The following is a 14,000-nucleotide window of genomic DNA, read 5'->3' on the forward strand; positions in this document are numbered from 1 at the left end:
ATTCTGGACCACACAGACAGCATTTCTTAATTCACGTGAAAAAGCTCATACAACCCTGCAATCTCATATGAGAGAACCTTCTCAAATAGTGTTACTTACACAAATGAGAACAGTGAAGTCCTGCACTGAGCTAGGGACGAGAGCTCATTGACTGGGGTGTCTTTGTGCCAGAAACGACTGCCATTTTTCAGCCAAGAGCTTCAATTGCAAGGGCTGGACCATACGGCTCATCTACAGACATATACTCACCATTAATTATACCCTCATCTACCCACCAGCTCACCAGAATTAACCACTCTGTCCCAAAATGTCCTTAATCAAAGATTTGATTATAATATGTACTTTGAAGACACTCAAGCAAATTGTTAGCTTAAGAAAAGAAAGAAGAATAATTCTGCTTTCTCCAGAACTCTCTCCATGTGACCTCCAAAGTGGCAACTGCTCACAATGAGAACCCATGCTCTCACAGGTGACCCTGTCACCCTCCAGGATACTGGACAGTTTTTGAATAATCCAACACAGATTAAATTACATTCAGTAGGTCCTCTCACATGAAGTGCATTTTATACTGTATTTCACATCTCTGGAATCTGCTCATTCACATGACACCCAAGGTGACACTCTATTGTCCGAGATCTAATTCATTCTAGTTCAATTTGAATTACAAAGGTTTTTACTAAACACCTATGGCTCGTCTCCAACAATGGGACACATGGGAAGGCATGTTCCATTTATTCCTAGAACTCACAATTTCATGGTGAAATAAAAACAAACAAGCAAGCCAGCAAATGAACAAGTAAATAAAACAAATTATGCACACCTTCTAACCACAGCCTCCAACACATGAAAAAGTTGATTGGATGAGTGTTTATTCAATGACAAAAAATGCTGGACAAGCATAGATGGGAGTAGCTGGACACAAGAAGTTATTCCAGATGAGCAATGGTGGACTTCCAGGATGCTAGCTGTCAATAATGTAGCAGAAAGTGTTCTTTCAACCATGATGCTTGCTATAAAACCAAACTGCAGTTTTAGTTTTGATTATCAAACTGGGAAATGTGAGTGTTTTCCTGTACCCAATGGGAAATCAGCAAAAGTTTTCAAAAAAAGATTAGCATAGTGACATGTGATTTAGAACGATCTCTCTAGAAGCACTGGGCAAGGAGGATTGGGGTGAGAGGAGAGGATGAGGAGACACAGAAACCAGTTTAATAGCTACTACCTGTGGTCAAATAAGAAGCAAAAGAAAAAGGAAGACCAATAGACCATGGTCCTGAACATTCCCTCCAAATTTCATGTTGGAATTTCATTGCCATTGTAACTATTAAAAGCGGAGCCTTTAAGAGGTGATTAGGACATCAGGCCATGAGGATTCCACCTTCATGAATGGATTAATGTTTGCTTGGAGTGGACTGGCATGAAGTATTGTAAAAAAGTGATATTGGCCCTCTGCCTGTGTTTACCTACCCTTCTGCATGTTATGTTGCCCTCATCAGAGGCTAACACCATGCTCTTAGACTTCAGCCCCCAGAACCATCAGAAAGAAATTTCTTTTCTTTATAAATAAGCCAGTCTCCAGTATTCTGTTAGAGTAACACACATGAACTAACACAAGATACTACAGAGATTAAGTTCACTAGCACTTAGCAAACCACTGGTGTATGAGAGATGGAAGGGGTTGAAGATAGCTCTGGAGTAATTTGCAGAAATAACTACCATTCTGCACCTCACCCCTGTATCTACCCCTCTTTGAAATGTCACTTTGAAGCTCATGTGATCAAGAGATGGAGTTAGAGGCAATGGCTCATGCCTGTAATCCAACTACTTGGGAGGTGGACATCAGAGGATCACAGCTTAAATCCAGCTCAGGCAAAAGATCATTGTCAGACCCCTGTGTCTACAAGCAAATAGGCTATGGTGATATGTGCCTGAAATCCCAGCTAGGAGGAAAGCAGAAGTAGGAGGATCATGGTTGGATCCTGGTCTCAGCCAAAAGCATTAGAACTTATCTGAAAATAACTAAAGCAAAAAGAACTGGCAGTATAGCTTAAGAGACAGAGCACCTGCCTAGCAAGGGTGAGGCCCTGAGTTCAAACCCCAGGACTAAGAAGGAGTGGGGGGACAGAGAGAGAGATTGAGAGAGAGGGAGAGGGAGGGAGAGGGGGAGAGACAGTCTAGTGAGTCCAACAGACTTCTAGTTCTACATGCTTGGGTCCTGATCCAATACTGAACAGTTAAGCTGATATGGAAACCAGGTAAGTAAATTTGGCTTTCTTAGTCCTGGAACCAGAATTCAAATGGATATAATCTATCTAAGACATACTCTCTGGAGGCCCAGGTAGAGGAGGGAGGAAATGAGACTAGGGAGAAAGAAAGCCAACATCTAGAAAGTTCCAATGTCTCACAATGGCAGCTTAATCCTGCTGAGGAGCTCTGAGATATGTCTTCAGTGACCCCACCCAAGAGATGCAGGACAAGAGGGATTGATCTACCCAACATTGCTTGAGGGTTGCTGGGGAGAAGAAAGAAAATGTCCCATGGCCTCCCTGACACATGGGCAGCAGGGCTCCAGCCTGCCTAAATCCTGCCTAAATTCTTCCAGGTGGGGCGGACAACATAGACGGCAGCTGAGAGTGCCATGGTTGGGACAAAGTGCCCAAAAAGGCTGCTGGCTGAGTAGATATGGCCAGTGCCCATGAGTGTGCCTGTGTCTCTTACCCCAGACAGATAGGGACTGGGATTTAGACTGGAGAACAGAGTTAGGAGGAGGAGGAAGGTGTGGATATGCTGTTAGAGGGGAGTGGTGAGCCCCCAAATCCATTTAGGGAGTTTATACACTGACATGAGCATTGGGACGTTAGAGAAGGGAGAATGTCAGGTACACACAGACACATACACATCAGAGGTGAAGTCTACAGGGGGTTTTAGTGCCCTAAATCCATGTGCCTGTCCACTTGCATTCCACTCTTGTCCCCTCATCCTTGCCCCATCCACAAGACTGACTCTCATCAGTAATGCCATGACAAAATACCGAGAGAAACAAATTAAGGGAGGAAGGACTTATTCTGGCTTATCTTTTCAGTCCGTGGTTAGCTGGCTTTATTGATTCTAGGCCCGCTGTAAGGCAGAAACATGAAGGAGAAAGGCATGGAGCGGGGGATAGCTGCACGCCTCATGGCAGCCAGGAAGCAGAGAGCGAGAGCAGAAGGAGCAGGGAATGAGGTACCCCCCAGTGACTCACTTCCTCCACCCTCCTAGTTTCTACCAAATCCCAATAACACCTCAAAGTATGAATCAGTCAGTGGATTGATCCATTGATGAGGTCAGAGCCATCAAGACCAATCATTCCAAAAATCCCCACCTCTCAGCACTGCTTTGGGACCAAGACTTCAACCCATGAGCCTTCAGGGGACAATTCATATCCACACCACAGCCAATGAGCTTCCCCTATTAGTACCAGAGCTGTCCTGGTCTGTTTGGGCTACTCTACCTGCACTGGGAGGTTTAAACAAAAAACACTTATTCTGCACCGTTCTATAGGATGAGAACTCTATGATCAAGGTACCAACCAATTTGGTTCCTGGTGAGGATTTGCTTCCTGGTTTACATTCAGCTGTCTTATTGTATCTTCTCGACACAGAGGAAGATGGATCTTGTGTCTTTCTCTTCTTGGAAAGTCACTAATCTCATCATGAGAACCCCATCTCATGACGTCGTCTAAACCTTATCATCTCCCAAAGGCCCCACCATCACAGGTAGGATTAGGGTTTCCACGTCAGAATTTTTGTGGTGCACACATTCAATCCAGAATCTTGGGCAGGCTCTTGCTCAACCTTACCTGTCTCCTGCTAGAAATACGATTCTGAGGTCAGAACTCTACCTTAAAATCCTTGCCTAGATTCTTGCCCAGGTGATAACCAAAGCCTGGCCACTCACCCAACTTTAAGACATGTCCTCCTCCAGAGCTTCCTGCTGCAATCCCACATTTGGAACTCTTCAGAAACAAGGTATCCTAGATGGAACCAGAGTCCATAATGGCCCATGGGCTCAGTCATTTGAGCAACTGTCTCTCCCTTAGCCATGGTCACATCCTCGTTACAGCCATCCCTTTCCCCACCATGGTCCCACTACTCCCTCTGTATTTTGCAAACATTCTAATTTTTCTGTGCTCACCCACACAGCCAATATTCTAATGCACCATCATGTGTTGGGCATTGGTCAGCATTCAGAAGGACATGCCTTATAGGTACCACTCAGCACAGAAGCCCCTGTTGTCCAGAAAAGTAGAGTGTACACAGCAAGACTTTGTCCATGGGAGAACATTTGCCTCCTGGGGCCACCACTGACTTGCAGACAAGAACCAGGATCCTCACCCTGCAGAAATATAAACAGCCAAAGTCGTTCTATAACCAAGGATTATAGGAGGCAAAGTGAAAAAAGACCAAGCCTTGACTTAATGACAGTTTTCTCCTCATTAGTAGTTCTCAGTTACCATGTGGCAGCCTCACTGTGGGGTGCAGCTTCTCAGCACTTGGGATCTGAGGACGGTGCACACAGAGGAGACAGCTTTCCCATGGTGAGGCCCTGGAGAAGCATTTAACCATCCGAGAACTCTTAAAATTCTCACTTTGAGGAGCTGCCAGATTCTATCTAAAGAGCTTGGCAGGAAGTTTGGTAGGGCTCGATTCATAAGGAGCCCCCGGGAATCGTGGACAAGGGCGTTTACAGACTTAGCAAACCCTACACACTCTTTCCGTTCTTTCCCCCTCTCCCCTGAGAAGAAAAGGAGTTAAGAGTTTTATAGGGAAATGAGCCCTCCTCCCCCTATGGCCAACTCTCCCCAGCGCTGATGTAACTTGAATCTCTGCACAGCTGAGCAGCCAAAGTGCAAGGCCCATGTGGGAAGAAGGGAAAAGGGGGCATTTCCAATGCACACACAAGCAGACTTTGGCCAGAAATCATATCACACCTTCTAAGGCCACAAGCAATAGCTACAGCATCTCACTTGCCTCTTCCCAGCTTGGCCCTGTTCCCCTATTAACCCAGCAGGGCCCAGCCCAAGCCTCCGGGAGCTTGAGTTGGCTCAGAGTGTTCTTCAGAATTCCAGATCTCTCTGTCTGCTGCACCACAAAGGAGCAATATCATGCCACATTGGCCTGTCCCAACCTCTGGAAAGATCCAAATAAAATATGGCCTCCCCAGAAGATAGCCTACCTACTGTGGCACAATGTCAAGAATGAAAAAAGACCCCTCCACCCAAGCAGTTAACTATAACTTCCCTACTGGTTGGTACAGCAGCCCAGGAGGAATGTTTGATTATTTTACTCCATTTTTTGAAGGGTGAGGAGGGGCAGGAATAAAGTATAGGTTGGATCTGGTCTTGATGGGTGTCACACGGCTAGTAAAGGGTGGGGCAGGATTCGAATCCAAGCCCATACATTTGAATAAGTACCCTTCTTCTCTTACCATATTTGCATCTCCTTGAGCACAGGAGGGCTACTTCCAGAGCCCCTACCTTGAATCCCAGCTGGTATGGGTCTGAGATCTTCAGAGAGCTTGCAAGATACCCACACAGAGCCCACAGAGCCCCTGGGATAAAGGGCTAAATGCTGAGCACAAACATTTTTTCTTCATTAGATTGTCCATTTTTGTCTTTTAGGACATCCCTCATTTCAATCATTCCTTTTCCTTTCCAGACCCCAGGAGCCAGAAAACACACACACAGAGAGAGAGAGAGAGTCTTCACATAGTTGTAAATAACTCTTGGCTTTATTGAACCCATCTGCTTAGGCTGTTGGTTGAAATCATAGCTCTGGAGCGTTTTCCACCAAACACCCCTTGGGCATTCTGGAAGTTCAGCTGTTGCCTGGCCTGGGAATAGTGGCTCTGTAGCTCCAAAAAAAGCACTCGATACAGAAGCCCTGTGTTCATTTTCCTGGTGTCCTTAGGGCATAGGAGTTTTAACCATTTTCTCCTCATCAGCAATCACTTTCCTTCTCTTTGCTTTTCTCACCTGTTACACCTTGAAGTTTCTCCTGCCTGGCAGCACCACAGACTGCCTGGCTCCATCGTTTTGTCCTTAGATGTAGAGATGGCTAGCTAAGAGGGACACGTTAAGGCCACGATTTGTGATGCACCCCCAGCCCCACCCTAGTTCCTGTGCAGTGGCACTGTGCCTCTGCATCTGTACTAGGGCTCCCTTCTCTGATAATCACAGTAACAGTGACATAGGAGTTAAGCAGAGAGCTAGGAAACCTGATGGCTGAGTGAACATGGCTTGAATGTTGATAAAGAACTCGCCAGGCACAGTGGCTCACACCTGTAATCCAAGCTCCTTGGGAGGTAGAAATGGTCCCAGCTACATGGGAAGCATAAATAGGAGGATCATGGTCCAGACCAGCCCAAGAGAAAATGTGAGACCCGATTCCAAAAATGACTAAAAAGACAAACAGCGTTAGGGATACGGCTCAAGTGATAGAGCATCTGCCTAGCAAGCACAAGGCCCTGCGTTCAAAGCCGAGCACCATCACCAAAAATCACATCCTAAAGATTCATGACATACCACACAGTCTTGCAGACCCATGTTCCCCACAGCCCATGGAAAATGAGTCCTGGTCTGACCATCCAAGGCCAAGAACTCCCCCACTCGTGTGGGAAGAGTTGATGATGAATAACCCAATCTCCGAGAGTTAATGACACCTCAGTTTCCCAGGAATGATCACCCTTGGGTCTGGAGACCCTGATAAAAGCTTGAGGTTGGGTTGGGAGTATAGTTCAGAGCTGCCTAGCATGCAAAAAGCCATAACCGATTCCCAGCACTTGAAAAAAAAGTTTGAGCTGGCACCTGTGGTTCACACCTGTAATCCTAACTACTCTAGAGTCAGAGATCAGGAGAAGCAAGGTTCAAGGCCAGCCCTAGCAAATAGTCAGCAAGAACCTCTCTCAAACATACTCAACACAAAACAGGGCTTTGTGGCTCAAGTGGGACAGCGCTTGTGTAGCAAGCCTGAGGTCTCCTGAGTTCAAACCCAGTGCTGCAAAAAAATAAAAAAGGTTGAGATCTTGGATGAGACTGCTCAGCACAGTCCTCATTCTCAAGCCTGCCCCTCTTCCCCCCTTGAGAGCATACTTTTGCTTTCTTTCACTTTGCTTTGTAGTTACAAACATGTTCTTATTTTAGTCTGTGGTGTATCCATTCTCAAATTTTTTCTCCAACAAGACCAAGAACCTTCGATCCCTAACCTAGTGGCCTTGATCTGGTGTCAACAGAAGCAGCTAAATCTATGGAATACTTTTTATGTGCTAGGTATTGACTAAGATTTATGCAAGGATTTTTTGGTTGATTGGGTGGTTGGTTGGTTTGTTCTTGGTATTTTGAGAAAGGGTCTCGCAATGTAGTACAGACTGGCCTAGGATTCACTGTGTACCCCAGGCTGACCTCATACTCATGGTCCTCCTGCCTCAGCCTCTGGAATTACTGGCATGCCTTGGCTTTTACATATATTATTTTGTTTAATCTTCAAAACAACTCCAGGAAACTGAGACTGCACTGATGTGACTTGCCCAAGGTTGTGCAGGAAGTAGGGCTGAGACTTCAACCCTACAAGATTCCAGCTATAGTGCTAGGACTCTAAATGACTACAAAAATCTTGACTTTGAAGCACATGGCTGTCTTTGTCTTTTAGAGTTGGACCCTTTATAGGATCTGAGTATTCTAAATTGGACTTACTACTTCCTACCCTGCTATCACGATGAAAATACCAGTCTTAGCTCCCCTGCTAGACCATTCTGAACAAGATGATTTGAACATAACTGCCAAAGAACTATTTCACAATAGTGAATTGCCATGCGCTGATCTCCTGCTCAATACCCTCAATGGCTCCAAAGTTCTCATGACACCCATAAGAACCTACGTGGTTTGGTCCTCTTTACCTTTGTGGCCTCACCTCCCACCATCTTGCCTCCAGTTGGAAAGCATGGTCTCCTTTTCATAACTCAAGCACATCAAGCTCAATCATGCCTCAGGGCCTTTGAAATGACTGTTGGATCTTCACCCAGACAGCAGCCTGGCTCACTCCTTCACTTCCTTTTAGACTTTGCTCTGATGCCTAAGAAAAAAGAAAAATATGTCATCTTGGCTTGAGCAAGGGGCTGGATTGTACAGCAATGAACAAGGAAACTGATCAATTAACAGTAGGTCATGTAGTGTCCAGGTGAAAGATGGTGGTGGTCAGCCTGAGTATAGCAGTGAAATAGAGAAAAATAAGTGGGCTGCATATAATTTTGAGATCTGGGAGGAAGCAAGACTCAGTCCTAGGTTTTGAACTTGACCAACTAAATAGATTCCTGTATTGCAAGAGCCACAGGCGAGGGGTGGATTGGAGGGTCCCCAGAGCTAGTACTCTTGCCTTGGGGTAGCCTAACCCCACATCAAGCCTGTGGCCACATGCTAGGGAAAACCCAGCACACAGATGCCGAGGTTACCCAGTGCTGGCAGGTCCATGCCAAGAACCACAAAAGCCTCATTTTATTTAAAACATGGGTTTGGCAGAATTCCCTACATAGACAGACAATCCCATTACTTCATCTGGTGAGCTACATTACAGCCTCTGTTTTTGTATTTCTGTTAGCAAGGCCTCTCAGCTGAAAATCCATCCATCCATCATTCACTCCTCCAGAAGGCCCTTGAACCAGGCAGCAGAGACTAGAGTCCCAGCAGACATCTCCAGACATGTTCACATGGGCCCAAGTTCCAAAGATACTCCTGCTTAAACATAGGGACTGTACTGCTTATTATTTTTAATTAAAAGCAGATTTTTTTTTAAATCAATCCCCCCCCAAAAAAAATCTATTGGGGGACCTATAATTTTAATTCCAATCTGCCACTTCATACTCTCCTCGTGCCCATAAAAAGCTTTGGAGTTTCAGTTCATCATTTGAATCTTTACAGATAACTAGCTCATAGAATGGCTTAAAGGGGTAGCAGGTGTATTTTTTCACAACTTGGTAGGGAGTGGATGTGACAATCGTGGGAGAAGCATCCGTGGGTTGTCTTGGCTTAATTCCCTTCCTAAAATGTAAACATGCAATTCGTTGAAAGATGCAATCATTTATGTTCTTTAATTACTGCCATAAAAAGTGCTTTTCTTCTTTATTTCTGAGTTGTCATGTCATAGTGACACTTGGCACTCCTACTTTCAATGTCAACTTCCAGGGTCTGTAGACATTTCACTTAATACTGCCAACTGGGACTGTCCCACAGGCTGGCCTTGGCTTCCCTCTTACACAGGGGAGGTCTTGCCTGCATTCTCCCTCTCCTGCCTCTCTTCATCCCCCCTCCCCTCCTCCATCTCCCTCCCTCCTCCCCTCCTGCACTCTGCAGTCTCCTGTCAGATTCAGTTCCTATGATCTCGAATGGCATGCTTCAACTGAAGTTAAAACACTTACTCAAGCTTTCTCCCTTCCTTCCTTCTTTTCAGTTGAAAATATATATAAAGATTAGATAGTGTCACCATGCGAATGTGAAGTGTCTCCTGGATGCTCAGTGTCAAAGGCTTGGTTGCCTGCTGGTGGGCTTCTGGGAAGTGATTTGACCATGAGGGCTCTGACTTCATTAATGGAAGCTTAATTTGGTGGCACTATTAAGTGATAGAAACTAGGTGATAGGGCCTGGTTGTGTCACTGACGGATGTGTTTAAAAGGCATATCTTCAACCCTGACTCTCTCTCTCTCTCTCCCCTTCCACCATAGGTGGGCAGCTTTGCTCTGCCATGCTCTTCTGCCATGATGTTTTGCCTTGCCACAGGCCTAAAACCAGTGGAGCCAGCTGTCCATGGACTGAGACCTCAGAAACCATGAGCCAACATAAATCTTTCCTCCCTTAAGTTGATTTTCTCAGGTATTGAGTCACAGTGACAAAAACAGAATAAGATAGATAGATAGCTAGATAGACACTATCTATGCCCTAGTGGACAAAGGGCATATACACAGGTGGACAGAGAGACAAACTGACAGAAAGAGAAATACTAGGATAGACAGATAGATAGTAGAAGACAGTAGATAGATGGTAGACAGACAGACATATGGATGATAGATGGACAGATGAACAGATGGTAGCTAGAGATAGATAGATAGCTGATTGATTGATAAATGTTAGTTGATAGGTGATAGATAGATGGTTTGATAGGTGATAGATGATTGATGAGTGGATAGATAGATGATAGATTCTTAGATAGAGTAGAACTAAAGTAGCTGGCAGAAATCAACCCAGTACCTCACTGCTTTCTTCTCTCTGTCTCTCTCTCTCTCTCTCTCTCTCTCTCTCTCTCTCTCTCTCTCTGTCTCTCTCCTCTTTCTCCCTTCACCATTTATCCCTCTGCTCTTCTGCTAGGTGGACTCATAGTTTGATGAAGACTCCATGAGGTGGATTTTAGAGGCCAGAAACAACCAGCAAGTAAGTGACTCGGAGGGCTGTGTGGCTGCCACATGTCAACAGGACACATGGGGGAGAGAGTGTGAGACCTCTTCCTTTACACACCCAGTGTTCTCAGAGAAAGCCTTCAGAATCATCCACAAGTCGATGGGTTGAAGATGGAAGATGCCTTACAGCAGTGGTTCTCAACTTCACTCTGGGTTTCAGTCACGCAGAGGGCTTCTTGAAACACAAGAAGTTAAACTTGACCCTGAGAGTTTCTGACTCAGTAGCTCTGAGTAGGACCAAGAACCCACCTTTCCAGTGAGTTCCCATGTGGGGTTGATGATATTGGTCCCCCAACCTTGCTGAGAGAACCAGCACTATCCAATAATTTTCAGAAGTTGTTTTAGCTATTATGATGATGCTCGATTATGTCTCTTTTTGGGCTGTAGAGTGGCTCAAGTTCTAGAGCACTTGCCTGGCAAGCATGAGGTCCTGAGTTTAAAACCCAGTACTGCCAAAAAAAAAAAAAGACTCAATTATGTCTCTTTTAATTAAGTCATATTATCCAGATTTTTTGAATATGAAGGAAACAGTAGCAATTTGATGGTTTCCAAGGTTGGGTCAAGATTCCAGAGGATGACAGAACTTTAAATGGTTCACTGATACCCTACCCCCATGTTTTCTGACCCTTATCTGGGACTCTCATCTCTGCCTACCATGGTCCTCTCCATCTGCCTCCTTGTCCATGAGACCAAAGACTTGTCTGTCTCACTCGCCATTAAAACTATATCTTTGGAGCTCAGTAGCAGAGTTTAGAATGTGTGAGACCCAGGGTTTGACCCCCAGAACAACCAAAAAAATAGGAAAAAACTGGTGTGTATGTGTGTGCATACACAAATGTAAAAATGTATGTGTGTGATCGTGTCTGCTAAATGATTCTGGATTGATATGCTATTGTATAGAGCAGGACTGTCATAAAATGGGTAGAAGAATGGGCTCAGAGTTGGTAACAGACTGAATGTGGCCCTCGCAAAATTCATACAAGGAAACATAATCCCAATACAGTGGTACAGGGAGGTAATTTGGTCATGAGGACAACACTGTCATGAATGGGACCCTTATAAAAGTAAGCCCAGAGAACACCTTCATCCTTTCCACCAAACGAGGAGGTAACAAGAAGACCGGATTCTCAGTTGTTGGTTTCTTGATCTTGGACAGTTCCTGTCCAAGACTGTGAGTTTTTGCTCACAGTTCCAGCTTAAGGAACTGTGAGCAAAAAAATTCTGCTACTTATTAGCTACCCAGCCTGTGGTGTTCTGGTAGAGCAGAGTGAATAGGTTCAGACAGGTGGATTTGAAGCCAGGGTCTACTGTGTAGACTAGCTGTGTTTCTCTGGGCTCACAGTGTCCCAGCAGGGAGTTCCTGTAATGTCACCATTCCACCTGTTCCCCAGCAGAGGCCTAGGTAGCTCACACGCCTCTCTAAGACAGTAGATACATGATCTTGTCCGTCCCATTCACTTGCTGATATATTAGGACAAATCAAGTTGAACAGATTCTTTCCACTAATACTGAAAATATCTGTGTTGACCTCCCACTGACTGTGGCCTCCCACCCTCTCTTTCTGCTCTTTCATGCTCTTTGCATTAATACACCTTTCTTCTAGCCTTCAAAGTCAAGACCAGATCCTTTGGGCCTCAGTCAAGAGAGATGGTTTGATCCTACCGTAATGCCTCATTCAAAACCACTCCTTTCAACCAGGGTGAAATTTGTAGGGTGCTATATAGAATGAAAATACGGAATCTCTTGTTCAAACGTTATTAAGAATTTCAGGGGCTGGGCATTTTTGGTACACACCTCTAATCCCAGCTGCTTAGAGGCAGAGGTAGGAGAATCACCACCCAAGCCTGGCTAAGGCAAAAACACAAGCCCCTGTCTGAAAAACAAACTGAAAGCAAAAGGATTGTGGGTGTGGTTCAAGTGGTAGAGCACTTGCTTCGCAAATAAAAGGCTCTGAGTTCAGTCCCTAGAACCTCAAAAAGACTTTTCAACAGCAACGGCAGACAGTTAATTCATCAAGTGCTTGATCCCATGAGCAGGTTATCTCATGATCCCTACACAGGTTATGTCTAACCAAACTCACCAGTCAGAGCTGATAGACCCAGTGATCTCCCACACTCCAGGAAGTTCCATCTTCAGCTGGTATTTTGTCCATGGGATTAAAGGATAGTCCTTGGGTCACCATTCCTTCTGGGAACTCATCAACAAACAGTCTGACCCTTATATTCCCATGGGGTCCATTTGAAACAGCATCCCAAAGCTCCTTCCTGATCTGAAGGGAACCTCAAAGCAGGTCAGTCGCAGAGGCTCCTTAGGGACCCATTCTCAGCCCCTCCTTCCTGTGCCAATTCTGTGCACAACTTTGTGTGCATTGTTCCCCCGCAGCATAGAATATCTTGACTTTGAATTTGAACTTGAACTTGAACTTGAACTGAGTGCCCAGGAAGAGGGGATTTCCTGGTGAAGGAAAGAACACAATGAAATCTACAGAACCACACCATATTTCTAAAAATGGGTCAGCTCATTCTTGATAGACACTGTCCCAGGCCTCCAGGGAAAAATAAGTCAAAGACAAAATGAACATTAATTTCCCAAAGTTTCAAGCCAGCTGGGGAAATTAGAAAAACTAATAGAAAAATAGATCTTACAATCCTTGAAACTGAAGTGAAAAAAAGATGTCCAGATGAAATCAGTCACAAGGGAGAAGGACCTATTTCTCCAACAATTCAGAATTCCAAACCCCAAGGGGGAGAATTAAAAGAGGTTCTGGAATTTGGCTTGCACATTAAAATCACCTAGGGGAAATTTAAAACTGAAGTAAAAACAAAACTGAGACACAGGCAATTTGATAAGGATTTTTACCCTATAATTCTTTTTTTTTTTCTTTTTCTTTTTGGGCAGTACTTGGATTTGAACTTGGGGCTTCATGCTTGCTAGGCAGGTGCTCTACCACTTGAGCCACTCCACCAGCCCATCACCCCAAAGATTCTTGCCTGGTCCATGCAGAAATGTCCCTCACTCCATTCTGTAACTGCACAGTGACCTATCACAGGAATGTCACAGAGCTCTGTCCGGGTTATTTCTACATTGTTGCTCTTACTTACAAACCTGCAACATGGCCTCTGTGTACGATTCTTCATGATCTCAAGCTATCCAATTTGACAATTTCTGATCAAGACGAAAAGTTGGTTAAGAAACCTAAATTTGAATTCCAGCTCTGCCCTTGACTTACTCCTCATAAAGTCTAGGTAATAATAGTTTCTACCCCACAGACTTATAGAGTGGGTTTGAATAGTCTGATATCCATAAATGCTTAAATCACATCTGAGCACCTTTTAGGAGATTATGCATTGTTCTTCTTGTTGCTGTTAAGAATTTTCAAATTTCTTATCTGGTATTGTTTTGCCTCCAGGTGTTGGCACAACAAAACTAGGTGATCACTGTGAAATTGCTTGGAATAGCTATAATCCCTGAAAATACAGAGAAAGGGTTTTGTTTTAGCACCATGAGTCTAGCATGGCCAT

The sequence above is a fragment of the Castor canadensis genome, chromosome 6 (genome assembly GCF_047511655.1).
Source record: "Castor canadensis chromosome 6, mCasCan1.hap1v2, whole genome shotgun sequence".
NCBI classification, from domain to species: Eukaryota; Metazoa; Chordata; class Mammalia; order Rodentia; family Castoridae; genus Castor; species Castor canadensis.